General features: G+C 36.6%; 1 long non-coding RNA gene across 1 annotated transcript; it reads left to right on the plus strand.

Moving 5' to 3' along the window:
* The first annotated feature begins 2020 nt into the window (after positions 1–2020).
* LOC149767993 (uncharacterized) lies at positions 2021–7983 on the plus strand. The gene is made up of 2 exons (XR_016399801.1): positions 2021–3022; positions 3445–7983. It is a non-coding gene; the product is annotated as an uncharacterized LOC149767993 (long non-coding RNA).
* The last annotated feature ends 4078 nt before the right edge of the window (positions 7984–12061 follow it).

A 12061-nucleotide genomic window follows, 5' to 3' on the forward strand; every position in this document is an offset into this window, starting at 1 on the left:
AAGTACTGTTCATCCGTGCCATAAGTGCTAGAATGTGCCAGAATGTTTCTAAAACGTGCCAGGGTCGACTCCATCTCTTCTAGGGTCGACTCCTACTCTGTGCCAAGTGTTCCAAAGGCGTGTCACTTCGTTCCAAGGCGTGTCAAATGTATCGGGGTCGACTCCAAACTAATTGGGATCGACTCTAACCATGTTTTTCTGCACTTTGAAGGTTAGTTATGCACATTGAAACAACAATATGGTATTCCAAGCAAATTACGATGCGTGGCACAATAGAGTTTCATACCCTTAACAGTGGAAATTACCGAATTGCCCTTTTAGGTATTTTTAACGTGAAACTTTGCCAAAATGGATTCTTGAGCTTTCTACCATTCTCTATTACAAATTATATCTCGTTATCAATTCTTGAGAGTGGTTTTGACCATATATTCTTAATGTATCGTGAATGTATCGAGGGTGTGTCATTTATCAATGATGTATCAAATATTTCTTTCTTACTCACTTATGTACTGGATTAATTGAGTTAATAGCATTAGCACTTCCATATTGCCTCAATGGATTTGTAAGCATTAAAATAACACTAGGATCCTCAATCTTCCCTTTTTTGATGATTACAAAATATTGAGTATAAGCAAATTGATATTTGTTGGAATCCCTCGCACGCCGCAGAAAATTTCAGAAAAATTCTGCGCGCAGCGGAAGACATGCGCGAGATTCCGTTCATCGCATGAACATATTTTAAAACCGTCGTTCGTAGATAGATTAGGATTAAATACCTTTTATATGATTAAGGAAGATCATATCTTCACCTTGTGCGGGTAGATGATCACCGCAAATCTGATGATCGTGGACTTGTTGAAGGTTCGCTTGAAGCCGCACACGCGTCCGGCCTCTACAGGTATCCACACGAGGCAGAGGACCAATCCAAACTCTCTAATCTCCCCGGGGTGCTAGCTCTCTTGCAGAGATATGTTTTGATGGTTGAAATCCTCTCTTTTGAATCAACTCTTGATTGCCTTAGAGAGGAGGAAGAAGGATAGATCAAAAGGAAGAAGGCAAAACCCCTTTGCAGCCTTTTCCTTTTCCTTTTCTTTTGGAACCAAAAGAAGAGAGGGAGGAAGGGCTGCATGCCTCCTTCCTTTTCTTTGCTTGCTGGTGGCTGAAACCATCATGGGAGAGATGGGTTCACGGCACAAAAGGGAGGAGAAAAATCCCACGTCCTTCCAAAGGAGGGGATTGTCAAGCGGGCCCATGAGAGAAAAGATGGGTCACCTGCCACCTATCTTTCTTCTCCTCCTTTTTTTTTTTTTTTTGCAGCTCCAAGGAGGCTGAAGGGAGGGGGTTCACGGCTGGATCACCAAGATGGGAAGATGGTCCTTCACGGCTGAAAAGAGAGGGGGAGGAAAAATTAGGGTGCTGCCCCCTTTCTCTCTCTTATATATGGCATGTGGAGCTCCTAAAATTTAGGAGCTCCCATCCTTATCTCTAAGAAAAGAGGAGGGGCGTAGCCCCTCCCTCTTCTCCCTATTTCACGCACGCCCACTTAATCCAATTAAGTGGGGTGTGGGGCCATGTACAAGGTGGGTCTAATCCTCTTCCAAAGAGGATTGAGTGCGCCCATTTTCTTTTTCCTTCAAATCCTAATCTAATTAGGATTCAATTGAACCATGACTCAATTGAACTCTTCAATCCTAATCCAATTAGGAGTCTTTTAATTAATTAGATTAAAATTAATTAGGACTTAAGAAATCCTAATCTAATTAGGACTTATTAAATTTCAGTCCTAATTCAATTAGGACTTTAGAAATCCTACTCCAAGTAGGACTTTAATTTAATTTGAAATCCGAATCCAATTAGGACTCTAAGAATCCTACTCCAAGTAGAACTCGTAATTAAGTCCAATTAATTAAATCCAATTAATTAAATTAAATTGCAATCCAATTGCAATTATTCCTTCTTCAACTCACTAACTCGTAATTGGATTCGGATTTCAAATTAAATTAAAGTCCTACTTGGAGTAGGATTTCTAAAGTCCTAATTGAATTAGGACTGAAATTTAATAAGTCCTAATTAGATTAGGATTTCTTAAGTCCTAATTAATTTTAATCTAATTAATTAAAAGACTCCTAATTGGATTAGGATTGAAGAGTTCAATTGAGTCATGGTTCAATTGAATCCTAATTAGATTAGGATTTGAAGGAAAAAGAAAATGGGCGCACTCAATCCTCTTTGGAAGAGGATTAGACCCACCTTGTACATGGCCCCACACCCCACTTAATTGGATTAAGTGGGCGTGCGTGAAATAGGGAGAAGAGGGAGGGGCTACGCCCCTCCTCTTTTCTTAGAGATAAGGATGGGAGCTCCTAAATTTTAGGAGCTCCACATGCCATATATAAGAGAGAGAAAGGGGGCAGCACCCTAATTTTTCCTCCCCCTCTCTTTTCAGCCGTGAAGGACCATCTTCCCATCTTGGTGATCCAGCCGTGAACCCCCTCCCTTCAGCCTCCTTGGAGCTGCAAAAAAAAAAAAAAAAAGGAGGAGAAGAAAGATAGGTGGCAGGTGACCCATCTTTTCTCTCATGGGCCCGCTTGACAATCCCCTCCTTTGGAAGGACGTGGGATTTTTCTCCTCCCTTTTGTGCCGTGAACCCATCTCTCCCATGATGGTTTCAGCCACCAGCAAGCAAAGAAAAGGAAGGAGGCATGCAGCCCTTCCTCCCTCTCTTCTTTTGGTTCCAAAAGAAAAGGAAAAGGAAAAGGCTGCAAAGGGGTTTTGCCTTCTTCCTTTTGATCTATCCTTCTTCCTCCTCTCTAAGGCAATCAAGAGTTGATTCAAAAGAGAGGATTTCAACCATCAAAACATATCTCTGCAAGGGAGCTAGCACCCCGGGGAGATTAGAGAGTTTGGATTGGTCCTCTGCCTCGTGTGGATACCTGTAGAGGCCGGACGCGTGTGCGGCTTCAAGCGAACCTTCAACAAGTCCACGATCATCAGATTTGCGGTGATCATCTACCCGCACAAGGTGAAGATCTGATCTTCCTTAATCATATAAAAGGTATTTAATCCTAATCTATCTACGAACGACGGTTTTAAAATATGTTCATGCGATGAACGGAATCTCGCGCATGTCTTCCGCTGCGCGCAGAATTTTTCTGAAATTTTCTGCGGCGTGCGAGGGATTCCAACAGTGGTATCAGAGCCATGGTTGCGTAGATTAAGATTAGGATTAAATGATTAAGGCATAATAGATCTGAAAATTTAAAGATTATGCTTGCTGAATTTTTCTGCATGCAGAATTTTCAGCTTGCTGATTTTTCTGCATGCTGATTTTCTATGCGATTAGATTAATGATTCTATTGATTTGTTAATGAGATTAAAAATATTTAGAATCATATCTTGCATGATCAGCAACTCATAAGATGACATAATCTGTTAAATATTTAGATCTGTAAATTTTATTTAATGCATGAGATGCGTATGGTGATGATCATGGATGGACCCTTTAATTGTGCTGAAATGTTCTGCAATGTCTGAGATGTTCTGTGATGTTATGTGATGCATGTAAATCAGATTTTCAGATGCCTGCATGCATCTTATATTGATGTATTAGAGACCTGCGTGTCTCATGAAAAAGGGTTGTAACTATTATTTAATTTTATTTATTTTTAAAGTTATCTGGGATGTAATCTGTGATGTGTTTGCACGTCAATGGTTGATCGGTGCATGCCTCTACAAGCACGATTTGTGCAGATCGAGATCAAGGGTTGATTGGAGATGGATCAAGGAGTTGATCGCAATTGGACCTAGGGTGCTCAAGATCGAGTCAAGAGTTGAAGACGATCTAACCAATTGACGTGCATGTGCTTGTACTATAACCCCATCCTGGATCCATGATCATCACCAGTTTAATTTTTGTTATTATGCCTGGATGTTTATGTTTATGTTTATGTTTATGCATAGCGGTTAGATAATTATTTGCATGAGATGTAGATAATTAAATAAAAGAGACCTAAATTAAATTTCCTCGAAAATATTAAGTCCATCGGTCTTCCACCGTAGTAGAGCTGCTAAGGTCTTTCCGGCGTTGATTTGTCTCGGCTGGATACAGTGGGCAAGTTGCATCGGGGGACTGGACCTCTCTATTAGGCATGAGATGTTGTAGGGGTAAAGATGGGGTTGGGCCCAATAACTGTTAGGTGAGGGACCCAATGACGGCTTTGCTTCTGCGGTTATACGGTGGGTCCGACTTAACTAAGGAATGGGGCCAATAACTGTTAGGTGAGGTCTTCATTACTTAGAGACCGGATAGCGCTACAACTTGCTTGAGAAGCATTGTACAAGAGTTGTACACTCATCGTTTATTTGTCACCAATAACTGTTAGGTGAGGTGGTATGTAAATTGGTGGGACCGTAGCACCCCACTTGAAACCTAGAGTCGCAAGGTTTTCGTTTCTCTACTAGAGGAGTGTGAGAGATTCGAGAAAATAGTGGGAGGTATATTTGTTTTAAAAGGCCCTAAAACAAATAGAGTTCAAGTACAAAATTCTAACTAGAATCTTTACTCTCTGAGGATTATAAAGTCAGCTTCTAGACTCTTAACTCATATCCTATAGATCAACTGTTTGACCAAACCCAATTATAAAAACTAGCTCAGCAAATTTCAAAATAGTTTTGAATTGTGAGAAATTAGGGTATATGCTAGACCATGGAATCCCTGTGTTACCAATCCGTCCGATTACTGGTCAGCATAAGACGCATGCTAAGTGGACGAACAATGACAATAAAGTTAGGTGCTGCACAAAGGCATCCATGTCCAATGAATTTTAATGCCAGCATGAGAACATGAAGATTGCCAGGGACATATTATATCACTTACAAGAGTTGTATGGTGAACAGAGTCACGTAGCATGTTTTGAAGTGTCCAAGAGGCTCTTCAAGGCTAAGATGCGTGATGGGCAGTCTGTCCATGATCATGGTTTGACCATGATAAAGGACTTAGAGGAGCTTGAGAAGCTCGGCATGACCATGCACAAGGAATTGCAAACGGATTTGATCCCGCAATCCCTTCTAGCTTCATATGAACAGTTTATAGTAAATTACCATATGAACAAGATTGTATGCACCAAAATAGAATTGTTAAATAAAATTGGTAACTACCTTAGGGACCTTGAAGAGTTCAAGGGGCATCGTTCTCGCTGTCGAGTTGGTTTCTACTTCCAAGAGAGAGTCTACTTGGAAGAAGAAGAAACTTGTGAAAAGGCAGAAGACCGAGAAAAGGCCAAGTAAGGAAGTTCCAAGAAAAAAGGCCGATTGCAAGGAAAAGTGTTTCCATTGCATCATAAGACGGCCATTGGAAGAGGAACTGTCCTACATACATGGAAAGCATAAAGAGTAAGAAGGGTGACAGACCTTCAGAAGGTATGCCAGATATGCTCATTATTAAAAGGATACTTAAGGACTGTTACCTGTTGCAAACAGAAATTTGATTTCTGTATCTTGTTTAGCACAGAAAGATTTTTATAAGACTATTATTCAATTTGTTTGAAAAATAAATTGGATGCATATGGTTTTATGATTGACCGTCTCTATCACTTACATTTGGATGTACCTGTGAATGTATCTGAGCAAACAGTGAGTACCATAGGATCCAAAAGGATCTAGAGATGAGATAAATCTAAAGTATTTGTGGCACTTCAGGCTTGGTCATAGGAGAAGACAGAATAAACAAATTGAAGAAATATGGGCTTCTGAGCTCATTGACTTTCGAGTTATATCCGATTTGTGAATTCTGCCTTCAAGAAAAGATGACCAAATTATCCCTTTTAGGACATGGGAGAGGTCCACTGTGATACTTACCCTAGTACACACTTATGTGTGTGGCCCATTCGATGTGCAGGCTAGGGGTTGTAATTTTTACTTCATTTACCGAAGATTACTCACGGTATGGATATGTGTATGAGACACAAATCTGAAATTTTTGAAAGGTTCAAAGAGTTCAGATATGAAGTAGAAAAACAAACAGAAAAACTCATTAAGGTTCTTCGATCAGATCGAGGAGGTGAATACCTTAGTGGAGAGTTCCGTGATTATCTCAAGAAGAATGGTATAGTTTCATAATGGATCCCTCCTGGTACACCTCAGCTTAACGGAGTGTCGGAGAGGAGGAATCAGATCCTATTGGATATTGTCAGGTCCATGATGAGCTTCACTGATCAACCCTTGTTTCTTTAGAGAGATGCCCTATTTTCAGCTATTTACATATTGAATAGTGTTTCCTCTAAGTCTGTTCCTACCACACTATATGAGATATGACATGGTAAGAAGCTGAGTCTTGGTTATTTCAAGATTTGGGGATGTCCGGCCCAAGTCAAATGACAACAGGCGGACAAGTTAGAGGATAGGACAATTAGTGCTCGTTTTATAGAATATCCTAAAGAGTTATTTGGATACAATTTTACGTCCCAGAGAATCACAAAGTGTTTGTGAGCCAACATGCTATCTTCATGGAAAATAGTTTATCCTTGATTGAGGCAGTAGGAGAAAAATTGAGCTCGAAGAGAAAGTCTCTAAAGAGCAACGAGCCATTGTGCCTATAGAACCTATTCATATCGAGCCAGTACATGTTGTACCTCCTCCACCTCGTAGATTTAGTAGGATCTTCCATCCTCCTGAAAGGTACTTAGGTATACTTACAGAGGATGTAGAGGAAGTGTTCCTCATGGGAGATAGGGATCAAGGTAAGGATCCCAATACCTACAACGAGGCGATGTTAGACATCAATTCCGAGAGATGGCTGGAAGCCATGAAGTTAGAGATAGACTCTATGCATTCCAACCAAGTCTGGACCTTAGTAGATTCACCGGAAGGTATAGTACCTATTGGGTGTAAATGGATCTACAAGAGAAAATTAAGTTCGGATGGCTACGTAGAGACCTATAAGGCAAGGCTAATGGCGAAAGATTATAGTCAGTGCGAAGGCACTGATTATCAGGATACTTTTTCACCTGTAGCCATGCTGAAGTCCATTCGAATATTGCTTGTTGTTGTAGCATATCATGATATTGTGATGGTGATCACAAGGTCTGTAAGCTGCAAAGGTCCATCTATGGACAAAATAAGTATCTCGGAGTTGGAACACTCGTTTCAACGATATAATCAAATCGTTTGATTTCTTCAAGAACGAGGAGGAACCATGTGTTTATAAGAAGGTTAGTGGGAGGGCTATTGCATTCCTCGTATTGTACGTGGATGATATCCTAAGTCAAGGTTTGGTTGTCTAAGGAATTCTCCATGATAGACTTTGGAAAAGCATCCTATATTTTGGGAATTAAGGTCTATAGAGATAGATCTAAGAGGATGCTTGTCCTGTCACAGAATATTACATAGAGGGAGTGTTGAAGAGGTTCGGCATGGAAACCTCTAAAAGGGGATTACTACCCCTTAGGCATGGGGTAAATCTCTTCAAGAAGATGTGCCCCAACACATCTGAAGAGATTCAGTGGATGAGCAAGATCCCTTATACTTCGGCTATAGGGAGCCTCATGTATACCATGCTATGTACATGACTTGATATAATACATGCTGTGAGTGTCACGAGCATATATCAGTCAAATCCAGGCAAGAAGCACTGGATAGCTGTGAAGAACAGTCTTAAGTACTTGAGAAGAACTACAGACATGTTCTTGGTCTTTGGAAGAAGATCAGAGTTGAAGGTAGAAGGATGCACACATATTGATGATAGAAAGTCTACATCAGATTATATGCAATGATGGTTCAGTAAATTGAAAGAGTTCCAAACAACCGATTATTGTAGATTCTACCTTAGAAGCTGAATGTTAAAGCCGTATCTAAGGGTGCAGTGGAAACCTTCTGGTTTAAGAAGTTCATTGCGGAGTTAGGTGTAATGTCATCAGATGCCATAACACGCTACTGCGATAACAAAGGCACCATAGCACTAGCTAAAGAGCCAAGGTCTCACCAGAAGCCGAAGCAAATAGAGCGGTGGTTTAACCTAATAAGCGACTACCTTGAAAAGAAATAAGTAAAGGATCAGAGAGTAGACTCCACAGGAAATGTGGTGGACCCATTCACTAAGCAGATAAGTCAGCAGAAAACTGAAGCGCATCTTGAGAAGATGGGGCTCAGGTTTATAGCTGATTGGCTTTAGTGCAAGTGGGAGATTGTTAGAAGTATGCCCTAGAAGCCAATTTGGCTGACGCATTATTTTATTCTGGGACATAAATTTGTACTTGACCTAATAATGAATTTATTAGAATGGGCATTCTTTTCATTCATTATTAGGTCAAGTACAAATTTATGTCCCAGAATAAAATAATGCGTCAGCCAAATTGGCTTCTAGGGCATACTTCTAACAATATTCATGTGAGAAGTAAGGTTTAATGTATAGGATATGCTTTTGGTGTAAAAGTTTCAAATAGTCCAATTTAGAGAATGTATCAATGAACTTATCTTATCCAAGTAGAATGCCTAATGAATTTTAGCTTTGCTCCCCCTTAAAGCAAGAGTTTCAAGCTATGTATCGAGGCAAGAAAAATCTCTATGATTATGTACCAGATTCAGATTATCTCTTTGTCAAATGTCTCCCCCTTAAGTGTTCTCCCCCGTAAGTATACAATATATACCTTTTATATTTTCTTCCTTATACAGTCTTTGTTTATAGAATTTGCTCCTAGTTTCTCTCTTATACTTTCTCCCCCTTTTTGTCATCATCAAAAAGAATGAATAGCAATGGATAGTATTGTAATGACACAAAGATCATGAGTAAAGAAAAAATGTATTTCATCATCTTTGCCAAAAGTATAATATTTTAGAGAAGAAATGCAGACAATAACAAAGAGTAGATACTGGTCAAAACAAATACAAAATCTAGAAGACACTAGTCATAATGAACATGCTTCATTATGAGCATATACTCAGATATTTTTTCCCCTTTTTGACAACATCAAAAAGATTGCAAAATAATGAAATATTAAGCACAAGACAATATTTCATTCATTGCATGCCAAATTATTACAAGAATATGAATTATGTGACTCAAGGCAATATTGTTAGGGCAAGATAATGAGTATAGGTCAGAGCCAATTAATATAGTTTTAAAATTATGATTGGATCACATCAAAATCAAGGATGAAAAGTTTGGCTTTAAAAATGAGACATTTAATATATGAGCCAGAAGAGATCTCTAAATATAGATTCCAAAGATAGTTTTCAAATCAAGTGTAGATGGAATCTTTTTCAAGTTATTTCAAGGAGTATCAAGAATAATATTCAAAGAAGGCATGAATGAAAATCCAACATTTTTTTTAAAATATATTAAGTATATAGCAAAATGAGAGCAATCTAATTAATTTTCAGAGTATAGTATAAGAGCAGATAAAGATCAAAACTTATATACTCGAAAAACATAAGATTATGTTGAATCCTTAATTCTTAATGACTTCAAAGTTCTTTCATGATATAAAAGTATTGGGGCATAGATATCAAAACATGAATTTATGCAATGTAGGATACATAAAATTCAAGGCTTTGAAAGTTCTTTTAGAGTTTTTTTTAAAGATTTTATTTTACTTCTTTAAAGATCATAGTATCAAAATCAATTAAAATGAATTGGTTCAGGATTGAAACACTAAAGTGCAACCCAATAAGAACTCATAAGTAGATTCCAAGATAAATTTTCGATACTAAGACAGATGGAATCCTTTTCAATTAATTTTCAGAAACAAATGATTTACTGATGAATATAGATGGAAATCCAACTTTCAAAAGAAGAACAAAGTTTAATACCACTTTACCTTTAGTATTCATTCTCTCATCTTTAGATGCGAATTTACATGATTAAGTTCTATATGATCTCTTACTCTGAAATTTTTTTTCAAACTTTCTTTTCTTTTATAATATCAAGAATGTAGAGTGATCCAGAATTTTTCAAAATTTATAGCAATCACTCTTTTTAATCTTTTAAGAATAAATTATATTTCCTCTTAATTTTTTTTTAAATATGTATGGAAATATTAATCAGAAAATAATTCTTTTGAAGCTCAAATTTCTTTCAAAAGTAATTACATTTTCTTTCCTATAAGAATTATTGGAGTGAGTTAAAATATTTTAAGCTTTAGAATCATTAACTCTCTTCTTAAGAATAGCTTTTCTTTTTAATGATAGAAGCATTTAATAATGCAGGAGTGTATATTCAAAATATTAATTTCTTAGTCATAGTTTTTCAGCAATGTATATATAAAGCACGATAAATCTTTTTAATATTAAAATAACATCATATGTTTAGAAGCATTTGTTCGTAATCAAGATCATTAAAAAATACATCATTTAGACCAATTTCAGTACACTTATAAGATAAAAAATAATATGTTTCAGATGCGTATCGGAGCAAACAATCAAGGTATCAAAATTAATTCTATTTTTCTTAAGCTGTAGTTTTTATCTAAGAATCATAGTAAATTATTCTCCAGCATGATGCAATCTTTGAAGCATATAATGAAAATTACAAAAATGCAAAGATATAAGCATTTTATATGGAGTTTAAACTTTTTCACTAGGTCATATTCTGAATTTCATAAGAATTTTCAAAGAGATTTTCAAAATTTATAATTTGAGATATGTATCTTCTACATTGTAGCTCATCTTAAGTTATTAAGATTGAAAATATATATTTCAAGCACATCAGAGCACATTCAGAATCTTTGTAGTTTATATTGAATTTTGGTACAAATTGGAGCAATTTATTATGTACCAATGTTAGGCAAGATGAAGGATAACTTAGAAATAATTCATTCTGCCTAATTCGCAAATTTAGATTATTATTATTATTTATTTTTCAGAATATATTCACTAAAACAAAATGATTTTGTTGTTGATAACAACATGTTTCAATCAAATTATCTAGGCATGAAGCATTACAAATTATATTTAGGAAAGATCTTTGTTATTTGAATATTGAAAACACATAATTCAAAACATCATGTCACATGCAAAACATAATATGCATTAAGTCATAACATCATGTATTAAAATATTAAGAGCAAGCATGTCAAGAATCAAAATCAATTCTTTTCAAATAAACTCTCCCTATATAATTCTACATTGATTTTATCCTTAAGGTGTGTTTTCAAGTGATCGAAACTTCATTTGGCTTTCCACAAGCTTCTTATATACTTTCATTTATCTTGTCATTAATTTCCTCATTTTTGAATTTCTTCCTTTAAGCACTTAGTGAACATTCTGATCTTCATTTCTTTTTGGTTTTACTTTTCTATGCTTTATACTTTATTTGCTCCCTATCCAGTGGAGTTGGAAGGGGCACGAGGTACTACCACTAGCCTCCCTCTTGTGCCGTCCCTAATATGCCCTACACTGAATAGTTGGGTCAAATAGTACCGGGTACTACCACTAGCCTCTCCATTGGCACCATCCCTATGATGAGCAATATAGAAAGGTTAAACTGTTTCCTTTAAAAATGTTCACTCCAAACTCTCCCTATTTAAATATAATTAATTACGAATTTTATCCCTTCCAAAAGAGTGCTCACACAAGTCTCACAAATATGCTGAATATATTATGCTTGCTCCGCTTTTTCTTAAGATTGGAGTATTTACTTAACTTTTACTTCTTCCGAACAATGTTCATTTTCTTTTTCTTTATATCTCTCTCTTTTTGTTATTTTCAAGTAATTACATGAAAGAGCAGAATAAAAAAAATAATCTAATATGCTGCATATATATCATGCAAACAGTATTTTCATTATGCCCAATGATTCATAGCTTATCACAAGTTATTTTGAATTAGAGATTTGAGGTATAAACTTGTGTATTTCATGGTTATGCATTATACAGGCAAAAGTAAACTTCAATTTAATCACACCATGAAACAATTATCATTAGCATGAGAATGAAGCATGATATCAAGATGATCAGCAATTAAAGGTTTAATCATGCTACCATATAATTTCAGACTATTGATTTTGCTCAACTAACCACAGAAGAAGGGTTTAGATTACCAGTGCATTTAGCATTCTTCAAGCCAAATA

This window comes from Phoenix dactylifera, chromosome 3, assembly GCF_051530095.1.
Source record: "Phoenix dactylifera cultivar Ajwa chromosome 3, Ajwa_hap1_PhDact_Kaust_v1.1, whole genome shotgun sequence".
NCBI lineage: Eukaryota > Viridiplantae > Streptophyta > Magnoliopsida > Arecales > Arecaceae > Phoenix > Phoenix dactylifera.